General features: G+C 38.0%; 2 pseudogenes; both read left to right on the forward strand.

The window, feature by feature from the left end:
• The first annotated feature begins 2,250 nt into the window (after positions 1 to 2,250).
• Positions 2,251 to 3,861, forward strand: LOC138853655 (NADH-ubiquinone oxidoreductase chain 5-like; annotated as a pseudogene).
• Positions 3,862 to 4,850: 989 nt separating this feature from the next.
• Positions 4,851 to 5,945, forward strand: LOC138853656 (NADH-ubiquinone oxidoreductase chain 5-like; annotated as a pseudogene).
• Positions 5,946 to 17,782: the final 11,837 nt, after the last annotated feature.

A 17,782-nucleotide genomic window follows, 5' to 3' on the forward strand; every position in this document is an offset into this window, starting at 1 on the left:
TTTTTACGAGGATAGTGAGGCTCAAGTTAGAGTATGTAGGAAAGAGGGAAATTATTTCCCAGTAAAAGTAGGCCTTAGACAAGGATGTGTGATGTCACCGTGGTTGTTTAATATATTTATAGATGGGGTTGTAAGAGAAGTAAATGCGAGGGTCTTGGCAAGAGGCGTGGAGTTAAAAGATAAAGAATCACACATAAAGTGGGAGTTGTCACAGTTGCTCTTTGCTGATGACACTGTGCTCTTGGGAGATTCTGAAGAGAAGTTGCAGAGATTGGTGTATGAATTTGGTAGGGTGTGCAAAAGAAAAAAATTAAAGGTGAATACAGGAAAGAGTAAGGTTATGAGGATAACAAAAAGATTAGGTGATGAAAGATTGGATATCAGATTGGAGGGAGAGAGTATGGAGGAGGTGAATGTATTCAGATATTTGGGAGTGGACGTGTCAGCGGATGGGTCTATGAAAGATGAGGTGAATCATAGAATTGATGAGGGGAAAAGGGTGAGTGGTGCACTTAGGAGTCTGTGGAGACAACGAACTTTGTCCTTGGAGGCAAAGAGGGGAATGTATGAGAGTATAGTTTTACCAACGCTCTTATATGGGTGTGAAGCATGGGTGATGAATGTTGCAGCGAGGAGAAGGCTGGAGGCAGTGGAGATGTCATGTCTGAGGGCAATGTGTGGTGTGAATATAATGCAGAGAATTCGTAGTTTGGAAGTTAGGAGGAGGTGCGGGATTACCAAAACTGTTGTCCAGAGGGCTGAGGAAGGGTTGTTGAGGTGGTTCGGACATGTAGAGAGAATGGAGCGAAACAGAATGACTTCAAGAGTGTATCAGTCTGTAGTGGAAGGAAGGCGGGGTAGGGGTCGGCCTAGGAAAGGTTGGAGGGAGGGGGTAAAGAATGTTTTGTGTGCGAGGGGCTTGGACTTCCAGCGGTCATGCGTGAGCGTGTTTGATAGGAGTGAATGGAAACAAATGGTTTTTAATACTTGACATGCTGTTGGAGTGTGAGCAAAGTAACATTTATGAAGGGGTTCAGGGAAACCGGCAGGCCGGACTTGAGTCCTGGAGATGGGAAGTACAGTGCCTGCACTCTGAAGGACGGGTGTTAATGTTGCAGTTTAAAAACTGTAGTGTAAAGCACCCTTCTGGCAAGACAGTGATGGAGTGAATGATGGTGAAAGTTTTTCTTTTTCGGGCCACCCTGCCTTGGTGGGAATCGGCCAGTGTGTTAATAATAAAAATTAATAAAAATATAAAGTTTTAGGAATAACTTCATCCATGGTTTACAAAACCAAATTTTTTTTTTTAAACTACTAAAACTCTTGGAGAATTTAAATAGTTTAGACAAAACATCGAGTTGTGGGGCCAAAGATATAAAGTGAATTGTTTTAAATCATGTTGTGTGAAGTGCTTATAGTCATTTGGTTAGTTTAATTTTTTTATTGCTTAGAGCATTGATGTATTTAGTTTAGTAAGATTGGGTTCTAGTGTTACGTATGTGATTGAGTGGGAGATTTTTTTCTTTAAATTTTTCTTCTATTGTAGCAACCTTAATTTATGATTGAGTGAGGTCTTTCTTTTTGAGTGTTGTTTTATTTATTTCTTCTATGGTGATACAGTGGACCCCCGCATACCGCACGCATCGCATACCGTACAATCCGCATACCACTCGCTTTTTTCGCAAAAATTTTGCCTTGCATACCGCCCAAAAACCCGCTCACCGCTCTTCGTCCGAGACGCGTCCAATGTGCGGCCTGAGCCACGCTCACATGTTCCACCGGTGGCATTGTTTACCAGCCAGCCTCCGCGGTAACATCCAAGCATACAATCGGAACATTTCGTATTATTACAGTGTTTTTGGTGATTTTTTCTGGAAAATAAGTGACCATGGGCCCCAAGAAAGCTTCTAGTGCCAACCCTACAGCAATAAGGGTGAGAATTACTATAGAGATGAAGAAAAAGATCATTGATAAGTATGAAAGTGGAGTGCGTGTCTCCGAGCTGGCCAGGTTGTATAATAAACCCCAATCAACCATCGCTACTATTGGTGGTACAGCTGCTGCTGCTGCTGTACCACCGTCAGCTGCTGCTGCACTGTCAGCTGCTGCTGCTGTTGTACCACCGTCAGCTGCTGCTGCTGCTGTAGTACCGTCTGCTGCTGCTGTAGCATCGTCTGCTGCTGCTGTAGCATCGTCTGCTGCTGCTGTAGCATCGTCTGCTGCTGCTGTAGCATCATCATCTGCTGCTGCTGTAGCATCGTCTGCTGCTGCTGTAGCATCATCTGCTGCTGCTGTAGCATCGTCTGTTGCTGCTGTAGCATCGTCTGCTGCTGCTGTAGCATCGTCTGTTGCTGCTGTAGCATCGTCTGTTGCTGCTGTACCACCGTCAGCTGCTGCTACTGCTGTAGCACCATTGTTGGTGTGGCTTATTGAGAATACCAAGAAACAATTAACCCCAGAGGATTTGCCACCCAGGATAACCCAAAAAAGTCAGTGTCATCGAAGACTGTCTAACTTATTTCCATTGGGGTCCTTAATCTTGTCTCCCAGTATGCAACCCACACCAGTCGACTAACACCCAGGTGAACAGGGAAAAATGCCTGGAACTAGTGCTCATATTGGTGAATTTAAAGCCAGCAAAGGTTGGTTTGAGAGATTTAAGAATCGTAGTGGCATACACAGTGTGATAAGGCCTGTTCTGGAAAAAAATGCCAAACAGGACCTACAGTACTCAGGAGGAAAAGGCACTCCCAGGACACAGTGTCTCATCAGTCATTGCTGCATCTTCAATAAAGGTAAGTGTCATTTATTCTTCATTTAGTAGAGTAGTACATGCACAATATATATTGTGCATGTACTACTCTACTATTGTGCATGTATCCTTCTCTTTGTGTGTAGGAAAATGTATATTTCATGTGGTAAAATTTTTTTTTTCATACTTTTGGGTGTCTTGCACGGATTAATTTGATTTCCATTATTTCTTATGGGGAAAATTCATTCGCATACCGAACATTTCGCATAACAATCAGCCTTCTTGCACGGATTAAAGTCACTATGCGGGGGTCCACTGTATAGGGGAGATTATATGAGCGAGGACAAAAGGTATAGACGATTTATGTACTTTGTATTTGGTTTTGTTTTATCTATAGGGGCTTTATTAGGCCTAATTTAATCAGGATTCTTTTAGGTTGGGATGGGTTTGGATTAATTTCTTACGTATTGGTAATTTATTATCAGAATGAAAAGTCTGCAAATGCGGGTATGTTGACAGTGTTGTCAACTCGGGTTGGAGATGTAGGGATTTTATTGAGGATTTCTTTGCTATTTATGTTGGGAGGTTGGAATTTTATTTTTTATGGGAGGTATTTAAGTGAGGATTTTTTGTTAATACAAATTTTTGTAAGTGTTGCTGCCATAACTAAAAGGACCCAAATTCTGTTTTCGGCTTGGCTTCCAGCAGCAATAGCTGCTCCTACACGTGTTTCGGCTTTGGTTCATTCTTCTACTTTAGTGACAGCTGGTGTTTATATCTTAATTCGATTTAGTGGGGCTTTGGATGATTCATGTATACAGAGGTTTTTATTAATTATTTTTTGTTTAACAATATTTATAGCGGGCTTAGGGGCTAATTTTGAGTTTGATATAAAGAAAATTATTGCTTTATCGACTTTGAGACAGTTAGGAGTTATAATGAGTATCCTGGCTTTAGGGTTTGCTGATCTTGCTTTTTTCCATTTGCTAACTCATGCTCTGTTTAAAGCTCTATTATTTGTGTGTGCTGGCATGGTAATTCATAGAGTTAAGGATTATCAGGATATTTGGAATACATGTATAGGTACAGTGGTCCCTCGCTTTTCGTAGTTCTCGACAATCGTAAATTTCGCCAATCATAGGGGTATTTTCATATAAACATAGACTCGCTTTTCATAGGTTGACTCACGAATAGTAGTTCGTCCGGGACGCGTACGCACAGTGTGAGCCGGGAAGGCCTCCCTACCCAGCCAGTCTGGCATTGTTTACCAGTGAGTGAAGGTCCCCTCAAGTGCTCCTACGAAATATTTCATAATATTCCACTCATTTTAGTGCTTGCAAGTACAGTGGACCCCCGCCTTACGATATTATTTCATTCCAGAAGTATGTTCAGGTGCCATTACTGAACGAATTTGTTCCCATAAGGACTATTGTGAATTAGATTAGTCCATTTCAGACCCCCAAACATACACGTACAAACGCACTTACATAAATACACTTACATAATTGGTCGCATTGGGAGCTGATCGTAAAGCGGGGGTCCACTGTACTAAATAAGCTACCATGGCTCCAAAGAAAGCTCCTAGTGCCAAGCCTGTGGTAAAGAAGGTGAGAAATATATACAGTGACAAAGTCTTGGGCCGTTTTAGGGAAGTGTTAAAGAGACGCCAGAAACAGAGCTGTCTCCACAGTTACTTTGCGAGACAGGACTAGAGTGACTCAAGGTGGTCCTAGTGGCATTAAGGAACAGAGAAGAGAAGCAACCCTAGAGAAGCAATTGGTACCTGACGTGTTGCTGGAAGGGGATTTCCCTTCCAAACTGTAAACAATCCAATCTCTCTCCTCCTCCAGTCTCCCATACACTAAGAAGAATCTCCAATAAAGGTAAGTGTTATGCTGTTAATGTTTCATTCATCATTTCCCATTGTATTGTTTATGTACTACATGTATATTTCATGTAAAAATTTTTTTTGTTTTAATACTTCTGGGTGTCAGGAACGGATTAATTGTATTTATATTATTTCTTATGGGGAAAATTGATTCGCAAATCGTAAATTTCTTTTATAGTAGCTCCTCCAGGAACGGATTAATTACAAAAAATGAGGGACCACTGTTGGTTGGTAATGTGCATACCTTTAACTAGAGTTTGTATAAATTTAGCTAATTTAGCTTTATGTGGTATGCCTTTTTTGGCTGGGTTTTATTCTAAGGATTTGATTTTAGAAGTAGCATTTATGAGGGAAATTAATTTAATTTTTTTTTTTTTTATATTTTAGGTACTGGTTTGATGGTATGTTATACATTTTGGTTGATTTATTATAGATTGAGATGTTTTTCTAACATAAGGTCTATAATGTTTTTAGGGAGAGGCATAGAATGATATTAAGGGGTATAATAGTATTGGGGATTGGGGCTGTGGGGGTGGCTCTATTCTGGCTTAAATTGTGTTTCCAGAACCTTATATAATTTGTTTGAGGATTTTGTTTAAAGTTTTAGGTTAGTTTTGTTAGCAAGAGGGATTGGGGCCCTTTTGGGTTGTGTGATTAATATAGTTAGGGCAAGATCTAGTCTTAAGTCTGTAAGGTTTTATTCTTATATTGTATTCATAGGATCTATGTGATTTATACCCATTTTGTCGACATTTAGAGTATCACATTGAAGGTTGGAAGTAGGGGATACTTTTTTTAAGGTTGGGGATTAAGGCTGATTAGAGTATTTTGAGGGCGAAGGAGGATTTTATGGGTTAATAACAGGTTCTAGGTATTTGCAGTTTAGACAGAACATAATTATAGTTTATATACAAGGATTTTTTGTTTGGGTTATTATTGTATTTTTTTTATTTTTATTTAGTTATATATTTTAAATTAGAATTTTGCATTGAAGCTGCAAAGGTGGTTTATACCTGTAAGTAATATTTTTAGAAGGAAAGATCTTCAGCTTTTACATTGAAATGTAATATGCTTCATTCACTATAAAAAAGAGAAATGCAAGTTAGAAGCTTTTTCACTGGCATAATTCTCTTTGGCAGGAAAGAAGGTTTCAATTTTATCATTAACAGTGATAGGCCTCCGATTTGGCTTCTGTCAAAAATTAGAGGTGTATAAACAAGATTTAGGCTGAAACTAAACGTAAATTTTCACTTTCTAATTTAAGAGGTTTTAACCCTTAAACAGTCCAAACAAATCGACGTTCAAATTCGTATTGCTACAAAAGCAGATCTACTTTTTTTTTTACATATTTTCAAATATAAAAAAAAAATGTAGATAAAAGTTTTTTACACGTTTTCAAATGTAAAACAAAAAAGAAGATCTACATTTTTTACATACTTTCAGATGTTGAAAAAACGTATATATACGTTTGGACCATTTAAGGGTTAAAACACTTTATGAATGCAAATCATATGTTATTGTTGACTGCATTTCCAGTTGGCTCATTCCAAGGCTCCTTTATACCATTCATAATATAAACCGAGAAGAAGAATTAGAAGAAAAATAATCTTGTGAATCTTCAAGAGAAGACATTTGTAAAAGGGCAAATAGAGGCTAGAGGAAGGATAAGTGTAATTTCTACACCAAAGATTAAGAAGATAACAGCAATAAGAAAAAATTGGAGAGAAAAGGGTAACCGAGCAGAGGTTTTATGATCAAACCCACATTCAAATAGAGATATGTTTTCTTGGTCAAGGATGTTTTTTTTTTTTTTGATAAAATTGATAATAGGAGTATGATTAAGGCTGTCACCAATAATGTTAAAAAAATAATTAAGTTGATGGTTAAAATTAATTTTTCTAAAAGATTAGACTTTCAAGTTGGAAGCTAGATGTACAATATTATACTAAAAAATTATCTTCCTCATTAGTAAATAAAAACATAAAGGAAGAGTCAAACTACATCAACGAAGTGTCAGTATCAAGCTGCGGCCTCAAATCCAAAATGATGGTTATTGGAGAAGTGGCATTTGTAAAGACGCTAAAAACAAATTGTTAGGAAGGAGGTTCCGATAATTACGTGAAGGCCGTGAAATCCAGTTGCTACAAAGAAGGTAGTTCCGTAGATTGAGTCTACAATAGAAAAAGATGCTTCTAAATATTCATATGCTTGAAGAGAGGTAAAGGAGATTCCTAGGAGAATGGTTAATGCTAAACTTTGTATAGTTTCTGAGTGGTTGGAATTGAGGATTGCATGATGTGCCCAAGTTACTGTCACTCCTGCTTAGAGTAAAATAGTGGTACAGTGGACCCCCGCATACCGTTGGCATCACATAACGTTTAATCCGCATACCGCTCGCTTTTATCGCAAAAATTTTGCCTCGCATACCGCTCAAAAACCCGCTCACCGCTGTTCGTCCGAGACGCGTCCAATGTGTGCCCTTAGCCAGCCTCATATGTGCTGCCGGTGGCATTGTTTACCAGCCAGCCTCCCCGGTAACATCCAAGCATACAATCGGAACATTTCGTATTATTACAGTGTTTTTGGTGATTTTATCTGCAAAATAAGTGACCATGGGCCCCAAGAAAGCTTCTAGTGCCAACCCTACAGCAATAAGGGTGAGAATTACTATAGAGATGAAGAAAAAGATCATTGATAAGTATGAAAGTGGAGTGCGTGTCTCCGAGCTGGCCAGGTTGTATAATAAACCCCAATCAACCATCGCTACTATTGGTGGTACAGCTGCTGCTGCTGCTGTACCACCGTCAGCTGCTGCTGCTGCTGCTGCACTGTCAGCTGCTGCTGCTGCTGCTGTAGCACCATTGTTGGTGTGGCTTATTGAGAATACCAAGATACAATTAACCCCAGAGGATTTGCTACCCAGGATAACCCAAAAAAGTCAGTGTCATCGAAGACTGTCTAACTTATTTCCATTGGGGTCCTTAATCTTGTCTCCCAGGATGCAACCCACACCAGTCGACTAACACCCAGGTGAACAGGGAAAAATGCCTGGAACTAGTGCTCATATTGGTGAATTTAAAGCCAGCAAAGGTTGGTTTGAGAGATTTAAGAATCGTAGTGGCATACACAGTGTGATAAGGCCTGTTCTGGAAGAAAATGCCAAACAGGACCTACAGTACTCAGGAGGAAAAGGCACTCCCAGGACACAGTGTCTCATCAGTCATTGCTGCATCTTCAATAAAGGTAAGTGTCATTTATTCTTCATTTAGTAGACTAGTACATGCACAATATATATTGTGCATGTACTACTCTACTATTGTGCATGTATCCTTCTCTTTGTGTGTAGGAAAATGTATATTTCATGTGGTAAAAATTTTTTTTTTCATACTTTTGGGTGTCTTGCACGGATTAATTTGATTTCCATTATTTCTTATGGGGAAAATTCATTCGCATACCGATCATTTCGCATAACAATGAGCCCTCTTGCACGGATTAAAATCGCTATGCGGGGGTCCACTGTATTAAGAAGAGGGACTTGAAATGGGTTGAAAAGTTGAATACCCTCTGGAGGTCAAAATATGCCAATTTCAATTGTTGGGGGTGAGTCTTCTGTGGAAGACAGCCCAGAAAAAGGAAAATAAGAATAATACTTTGGAGGAGTGGTATTAGGAGGCAAAAGCTTCACTCTTATGAAGCTCAACTTTCCTGCAATTCACTCTGGCAAGTCTGGAGGATGAGCAGGAGCATTGTCTATGTTGAGAAATGGTTTACCAGCTAAGGTTAAAGATTAAATACAGTGGACCCTCGCATAACGATATTAATCCATTCCTGAGAGCTCAACGTTAGGCGAAATTATTGTTAGCCGAATTAATTTTCCCCATAAGAAATAATGGAAATCAAATTAATCCGTTCCTGACACCCCAAAGTCTGAAAAAAAAAATTTTACCACATGAAATATTAATTTTAATGCACACAAACTGAAGAAGAGATGTACAATTACATGACACTTACCTTCATTGAAGATCTGGTGATAATTGATGGGATGGGAGGAGGGGAGAGTGTGGATGGTCTTAGTGTTTAAAAGGGGAATCCCCTTCCATTAGGACTTGAGGTAGCAAGTCCTTTTCTGGGGTTACTTCCCTTCTTTTAATGCCACTAGGACCAGCTTGAGAGCCACTGGACTTCTGTTGCATAACATATCTGTCCATAGAGGCCTGTACCTCTTGTTCCTTTATGACTTTCCTAAAGTGTTTCACAACATTGTCAGTGTAATAGTCACCAGCACGGCTTGCAATAGCTGTGTCAGGGTGATTTTCATCAAAAAAGGTTTGCACTTTAAGCCACATTGCACACATTTCCTTAATCTTTGAAGTAGGCAACTTCTTCAATTTCTCTCTCCCCTCCTCCAGAGCAGTTTCCTCAGGTCTGGCCTCTTGCTGTTGAAGATGATCTAGCAGCTCATCAGTGGTTAGTTCTTCATTGTTCTCCTCCACCAACTCTTCCACATCCTCCCCACTAACCTCCGACCCCAAGGACTTCCCCAATGCCACAATGGATTCCTCAACTGGCATACGCTTCTCAGGGTTAGCCTCAAATCCTTCAAAATCCCTTTTGTCTACACATTCTGGCCACAGTTTCTTCCAAGCAGAGTTCAAGGTCCTCTTAGTCACTCCCTCCCAAGCCTTACCTATAAGGTTTACACAATTGAGGATATTAACCCTTTGACTGTCGCAACCCCCAATCCTGAGGTGTCTACTGGTGTCGTAAAATTTAAAAAAAAAAAAAATTATTTTTCTTATGAAATGATAGAGAATCTTTTCCCAATTGTAGTGACACCAAAAAAAACGAAATTTGATGGAAAACTGACGGAATTATGCTCTCGCAAAGTTAGTGACCTCGGCGCTGTTTACAAATCAGCGATTTCGCCCACTTTGAGCCCTATTTTCAGCTAATTTCCTTGTTCCAGTCGCCCAAACTCATAGCTATTTCTTTAGAACTCCATTTTTTTCTATCGATTGAGTACAAGAAACTGCCCATTTACCGATTTCAACTACCTAATAATGTGGTCAGAAATTTGCAATTTGGCCAATTTCACGAAAACTAAAAAATATGACAGTTTCAAAATACGGTCCAGAATGAACAATGCAGACATTCCTGGCTCTAAAATAACATTTTCTTTGTTCATCAGTTACGTCTCCAGGCCCCTCTGATATTACTCTTGCTTTCTATTTTGAATTTTTATTCAAACAAAAAATAGAAGACTTACTATTATGCAGACTACTGCAATACTGTAATAATTGTATAAATAACATCAACCCATTCATGACTGCATATTAGAATGGCTAGTTGGACATTTATTGGACAATGGCATCATTTGTTTACTTTTGAACATTGGCAAAAATCAAACATTTCCCCTAATTTGAGCTCCATTTCTAGGTTCTTTTTATAGTAAAATCAATCAAAATCATCTCTATTTCTGTAACATGTTTTCCATTCTATCAAATGAGACCAAGAAAACGAGAATACAACCATAAATACTATACGAAAATAGACCACAAAGTCGGCATTTTAATTAAAAAAAACGGTCGTAGCTTTTTTTCTCATTATGCACTGCGTGCTCCAGGATTTTTTTTTATATGGTGCACACTGACCACTAACCACAAAGTTAGATTGGGTCTTAGGTTTAACATTTATGTGATATAATTATGAGAAACATTTAAGATGTACAATTTATAAGGTTCAGTTATTCAGTATTTATTTGGTTTTGGGTGAGTAAGTGATCTTTGAGAAGAGACTTGAATTTATAAACAGGTAGTGTTTCTTTTATATTTACAGGTAATGAATTCCAGATTTTAGGGCCTTTTATGTGCATTGAGTTTCTGCATAGCGTGAGATGGACACGAGGAACATCAAAGAGTGATCTGTGCCTTGTGTTATGGTCATGTGTTCTGTTGAGGTTGGCAAGAAAATGTTTGAGGGGAGGGTTAATATCAGAGTTAAGTGTTCTATGTATGTAATAGGTGCAGTAATAAGTATGGATGTTTTGTATGGCGAGTAGGTTTAGTGTTTTGAATATTGGTGGAGTGTGCTGCCTGTAGTGGGAATTTATCATTCTGACTGCAGCCTTTTGTTGGGTAATTAGCAGTCTGAGATGGTTAATTGTTGTTGAGCCCCATGCACAAATTCCATAGGTGAGATAGGGGTAAATAAGAGTGATATAGGGCCAGGAGGGCTGACTGTGGAACATAGTACCGTATCTTCGATAGTATGCTTACAGTCTTGGAAATTTTCTTAGAAATTTGCTGTATATGTGTATGAAATTTGAGTCTATTATCAAGGTGGATTCCTAAGAATTTTCCCTCTGTTAGCTTTGTGATAGGTGATCCATTTATCATTATGTTAAGAGGGACATCTGTAGCTCTTACCAAACTGAATGAAGTAGGTTTTGTCAATACTGTATTTAGAGTAAGTTTGTTAGTCCTCATCCAGGTAGATATTTTCTGTAATTCGGTATTTACAGTATTGGCTAGCATGACTGGGCTCGGGTGAGAGAAGACGTATGTAGTGTCATCTGCAAATAGTGTGGGTTTGAGTAATTGTGAAGCATTTGGTAGGTCATTTATGTATAGGAGAAAGAGAAGAGGGCCAAGGACACTTCCCTGTGGGACACCAGCTGTAATAGGTTGTGCGGAAGAGTTTGCCCCATTTGTGTACACACATTGGCTTCTGTTGCTGAGGTATGACTTGAGGTAGTTGAGGGAGTGCCCTCTTATACCATAGTGTGACAATTTTATGTGGAGCAAGTCATGGTCAACTGTATCAAAAGCTTTACGTAAGTCAATGAAGATCCCCAGTGGGACTTCTTTTTTCTCTATTGCAGTGTATATATGTTCTAGCATGTGTATAATAGCATCATTAGTATTTTTATTAGGCCTGAATCCAAATTGGCAGGGGTTGAGTATGTTTTGGGAGATGAGGTAGGAGTAGATTCGTTTATGAATTAATTTTTCTAAGATTTTTGAGAGAGGGTGTAAGTTGGATATTGGCCTATAGTTATTCAACTCTGTTTGGTCTCCTCCTTTATGGATTGGGGTGACCCTTGCTATTTTGAAAACTGTAGGGAAGAATCACAACTGTAGGGAAGGTAGAGGATTCAATGGATTTGTTAAAGAGTGTTGCAATGATTGGTGATAGCACTTGTGACACTTTTTTGTATATAAAGGGTGGTAAGGCATTTAAATCTCGTCTTGTTTTTTAGTGTGTTGATAATAAGGGAGACTTCGTATGGGTTAGTCGGAGCTAGGAACAGTGTGTTCAGGTAGTTGCCAGTGAGGTAGTCATTTGGTGGGGTATCTGAGCTTGGGATTTTATTGGCAAGGTTTTTTCCTATAGTGGATAAGAAATCATTGAGTCTGTTTGCTGTTTCTGTTGGTGGAAGTTGGGGTTCATCTGATTTTGCTAATTTAATTTCGCTATTTCGTGATATCTTTTTTGTTCCTAGAATTTCTGATAAGGTTTTCCAGGTCTTTTTTATATTACCTCGTATGTTGGATAATCTGTTCTCATAATACAATTTTTTTGCTCTTCTTATCAGGCTGGTTAGGATTGACGAGTAACGTTTTGTTTGGTCTCTGGTTATGTGACCCATTCTGTACTGTTTTTCATATGTGTGTTTTGTATTTATGGATTTGAGAATGCTGGGTGTTAGCCAGGGACCGTTCAGTCTCTTAGCTGTCATCTATTTAATTTTTTTTAGGGCAGTGCTTGTTATAGAGGTATTGGGCCTTTTTTAGAAAATTATTAATACATTCGTTAATATCTGTATAGATTCCTAGCTCAGTGTGCCAGTCAATGTTTGTTACTGCTGTTGTGAAGTTATTAATGGCTGCCTCATTGTGAAGTCTGAAGGTTACTTTAGTAGTGTCTTGGGGTAATTTACCAAGAGTTGTTATGAGGATAGTAGGGTAGTGGTCTGTGGTATTATCTGTGATTATGCCTGATTTTAAAGGGGATATGGTGTTGGTCCAGATGTGGTCAAGTAGGGAAACACTAGTCTCTGTAACTCTTGTAGGTTTTGTTACTGTTGGTAGCAACATGCAGTTACTCATTGTGTTTGTGAATTCAGTAACGTGTGGATCCTGGTCTTGCAGGAGATTTATATTGAAGTCACCTGAGAGTGGTAAGTGTTCTTTGTTCATGCATGCATCAGTTATCATACTTCCTAGGTTTTGACTAAATCGGCTAATGTTTGACTGTGGAACTCTGTAGATGTTTATCAATGTGAGAGGTTTTTGTAGGTATTTGGATTTGAATTTAGCTATTATATATTCCCTATGTTCATCCCTTGTGCAAGTATTAGTGATACACTAACATATATTAATTTAGCAATAGAACTAGGCATCAACAAACAATAAAAAAGTACAATACACACATAGTGCACTCATTACTTACCTTAAAATATTTATAGTCTTAATCTAGGGCGAGATGAGTAGTATTTATTGTAAGAAATCAAGTGTGGTATGTATGGTAGTCAGCCAGGCTACCATACCAGGCCACCCCACCTACACATAATACGTATTGCATTACATTTAAGCATCCCAGAGCGATAAAATGCATATACAGTTTACTCATTATTTACCTTAAAATATTTGTAGTCTTAATCTAGGGTGAGATGAGCACTATTTATTGTAAGAAATCAAGTGTGGTATGTATGGTGGTCAGCCAGGCTACCATACCAGGCCATTCCACCCACACATATATTCTATGATCTTTAAGCATCCCGGAGCAATAAAGTGCATATACAGTTCACTCATTACTTTCCTTAAAATATTTGTAGTCTTAATGTAGGGTCAGGAGTGAGTAAACGAGATAAAACAAATAAATGAGAGAGAGTGAGAGAGTCAGTACATGAGGGAGGACAGGCGCAGAGTTATGTAAACAAACCAGGCGAACGTAAGTTTTGTAAACAAACAAAATGTACACGTCCGGTTTGTGTACAAGTTACATTGCGTACAAGTTGTCTATACATTGATACAGTAGAATAAATAAAGAAGAACACTCCCATTCTCATGTAACACCATTTTTAGAAGAAATGACGCTCTGAATGAAGGCAATGGAAATAAGTCACTCTGTCTGACTTTTTTGGGTTATCCTAGGTTCTCTACACATATGCTGCTATGTATGATAATCTATGTAACTGTATTTTGTGTACACCTGAATAAACTTACATACATACGAAAGGAATAATTTTCTACAGTTACCCCCAGTAGCACATTTTCTCTTATGTTAGACTAGAGAAAATGTTATTCTTGCCATCACTTGTACAAGTTATCTGGCTACCACTTCTCATATTTGTTGATTTATTCTATTGTGGGGTGTATTTATCATCTTTATATGTTATGTATTGTGTTTATTATATAATTTTGAAAAAAATATCATGGATGGATTAATGAAAATTGTATATTAACGTAATATACGACATTTAATGAGACTCGGTGATTATTATTATTATCATTTCTAATGTGGTGTCATTTGTGCAAGTCGTCTGCTACCACATCTCATATATATGTTTATTTATTCTACTGCGGGGTGCATTGATCATATTTATATGCTATGCATCCTGTTTATTATATAATTTTGAAAAAAAATCATAGATGGATTAATGAAAATATGTATATTAATGTAATATAGAAGATTTAATGAGACTCGATGATTATTATCATCATTACTAATATGACATCTCGATACATAAGACACACTTACTGATTTTAATGTGTACCTGCACGCCAGCACAGTATGTAAGTTTATTTAGGTACAGGAATACATAAGTATAATTATGAGAGTACTATATATGAAATATGAAATAACTTTTAAAAACACTTGAAATTTTGTTGTTTCCAGACATAATAGAGAGACTTAGTGCTTACGGATCTCACAGAGAATGTAAACAAACCAGGTGGGGCGCGGTGACCATATTAGAAAGTCAGGTGGGGGGAGCCGTATAGCGAATTTTGGTCATAATTTGAAATAACCGTATTAGTGGAGCGTCGTAAAGCGAAACGCTGTAAAGCGGGGCCCTACTGTATAGAGAACTGAGGATAACTCAAAAAAGTCAGACAAAGTGACCTATTTCCAGTACCTGGCTTGGGCTTGCCATATATGATTTTTGGTAAACATTTTTTTCTGAGTTTGTTGGGCTGTCTTATTGAAACTTGGGCAGTGCATGATGGAAAGATGCTTCTTAACATACACCAAAAATGAAAAAAATTGGACCATAAATAATGAAGACCACTTCTCGGCCATTAGCCGTGTCTTCGTGGTATATTTTCATATGGTTTTTATGGTTATTCTTTTTTTTTGTCTCATTTGATGGAATGGTAGATATATTACAGAAATAGATTGATTTTGATTGGTTTCACGATGAAAAGTACCTTAACCCTTTGAGGGTTTTCGTCTTACTAGTACGTTTTACGCGTAGGGGTTTTTGACGTACTAGTACTCATAAATTCTAGCGGCCTCAAATCTAGTGGGAGAAAGCTGGTAGGCCTTCATATGAAAGAATGGGTCTATGTGGTCAGTGTGCACAGTCTAAAAAAAATCCTGCAGCACACAGTGCATAATGAGAAAAAAAAAACTTTGACCATTTTTTTTGAATAAATCAGCGACTTTGCAGTGTATTTTCGTATGGTATTTATTGTTGTATTCTAGTTTTCTTGGTCTCATTTTATAGAATGGAAGACATATTACAGAAATTGAGATGATTTTGACTGGTTTTACAAAGAAAGGTGCCTTGAAATTGAGCTCAAAGTAGCAGAAATGTTCGATTTTTACCAAACTTCAAAAGCAAACAAATCGTGCCAAGCGTGCAATACACGTCAACTGGTGAGTCTAATATTCTTTCACAAGTGCACCAATAATATTTATACCATTTTTTACACTAATGCAGTAGTCTGCATAACAGTAAATCTTATATTTTTTGTGAAAATAAAAATTCAAAGTGGAAAGCAAAAGAATATAAGAGGGGACTTGAGACATGACTAATGACTAGAGGAAATGTCATTTTAGTGCCAGGAATGTCTTTCTTGTTTATTCTGGACCCTATTCCGAAATTGGCATCTTTTGAAATTTGTGTGAAATTGGCAAAATTGCTAAATTCTGACCACTGTACTGGATAGTTGAATTTCATAAATGAGTGGTTTCTTGCATCCATTCGATAGAAAAAATGGAGTTCTAGCGAAATATTCATGTTTTTTGTCGACTTTCACGATGAAAAGTACCTTAAAACTGAGCTCAAAGTAGCAGAAATGTTGGATTCTTTGGCAATGTTCAATGAACATTCTTGTGTAAGTAAAGTTGGTTAACTTTATTAACCCTTTCAGGGTCCACAGGCCCTCTCAGAGACTTGTTCTCAGGGTCCCCCAAATTTAAAAAAAAAAAAAAATTTCTTATGAAAAGATAGAGAATCTTTTCCCGATCACAATGACGCCAAAAGTATGAAATTTGATGGAAAACTTAGGAAATTATGCTCTCACAAAGTTAGCGATCTCGACGATGTTTACGCATCGGCGATTTTGCCCACTTTGAGCCCTATTTTTGGCCAATTCCAATGTACTAGTCAACAAAAATCATAACTATTTCGCTAGAACTCCATTTTTCTATCGAATGAATAAAAGAAACCACCAGTTTACCGATTTCAACTATGGAATACAGTGGTCAGAATTTAGCAATTTTTGCCAATTTCACACAAATTTCAAAAGATGCCAATTTCCAGATAGGGTCCAGAATAAACAAGGAAGACATTCCTGGCACTAAAATAACATTTCCTCTGTTCATTAGTCATGTCTCCAGGCCCCTCTTACATTTCTTTTGCTTTCCACTTTGAATTTTTATTCTCACCAAAAAAATAAGATTTACTGTTATGCAGACTACTGCATTAGTGTAGAAATGGTATAAATAATGTCGGCGCACTTGTGAAAGAATATTAGACTCACCAGTTGACGTGTATTGGACGCGCAGCATTATTTGTTTAATTTTGAACTTTGGTAAAAATTGAACATTTCTGCTACTTTGAGCTCAATTCAAGATACTTTCTTTGATAAACCAGTCAAAATCATATCAATTTCTGTAATATGTCTTCCATTCTATGCAATGAGACCAGGAAAACTAGAATACAACAGTAAATACCATATGAAAATATAGTGCAAAGTCGCTGTTTTAATATAAAAACACGGTCAAAGTTTTTTTTTTTCTCATTATGCACTGTGTGCTGCAGGATTTTTTTTATACTGCGCACACTGACCACATAGACCCATTCTTTCATATGTAGGCCTACCAGCTTTCACTAGATTTGAAAGCGCTAGAATTTATGCGTACTAGTACTTTGTGGATACTGGCGCGTAAGCCGTACTAGTACAGCCGAAACCCTGAAAGGGTTAAGTGTATTCTATCCTAACCACTCTGTAATCCGGCAAACTCAGTAATCCAGCACAATGATGCCAGATTTGTGATGGCGAACCTGTAGCAGTATTTTCAATTTATTTACTCTAAATTATGTTTTTTAATTTTTATTTTATCTAATACGGTGTACTAATGTCCTATGGTTTTAGGTGTATTTATTTCAAGTTTTTTTTCAGTACCCGAAACGTGAGGAGAAGCATAGCCTGCCTTTTCTTTTAGTATAATATTTAATGGCTAGTAACCCCTTCTCCTGTTTAAATTAGTAAAAATAAGTAGAAAAACTTTATAAAGTAGGTTGGAGATTACGGGGAGGTGTGAGGTTTCTAAAAGTATTATCCAGAGGGTTGGGTAGGGGTTGTTGAGGTGGTTCAGGCATTTAGAGAGGGTGGAACAAAATAGGATAACTTGGAAAGCGTATAAATCTGTAGTGGAAGGAAGGCAGGCTAGGGGTCATCCTAGGAAAGGTTGGAGAGAGGGGGTAAAGGAGGTTTTTTGTGCAAGGGGCTCAGACTTCTCGCAAGTGTGTGTGAATGTGTTAACTCTTTGAGGGTTGGTGTTGTACTAGTATGGCTTGCGAGCCAGGGTTGGTACCGTACTAGTACGCGTGTATTCTAGCGCCTTCAGATCGAGCAGGAGAGAGCTGGTAGGCCTACACATGATAGAATGGGTCTACATGGTAATTGTGT

The sequence above is a fragment of the Cherax quadricarinatus genome, chromosome 36 (genome assembly GCF_038502225.1).
Source record: "Cherax quadricarinatus isolate ZL_2023a chromosome 36, ASM3850222v1, whole genome shotgun sequence".
Classification (NCBI taxonomy): Eukaryota; Metazoa; Arthropoda; class Malacostraca; order Decapoda; family Parastacidae; genus Cherax; species Cherax quadricarinatus.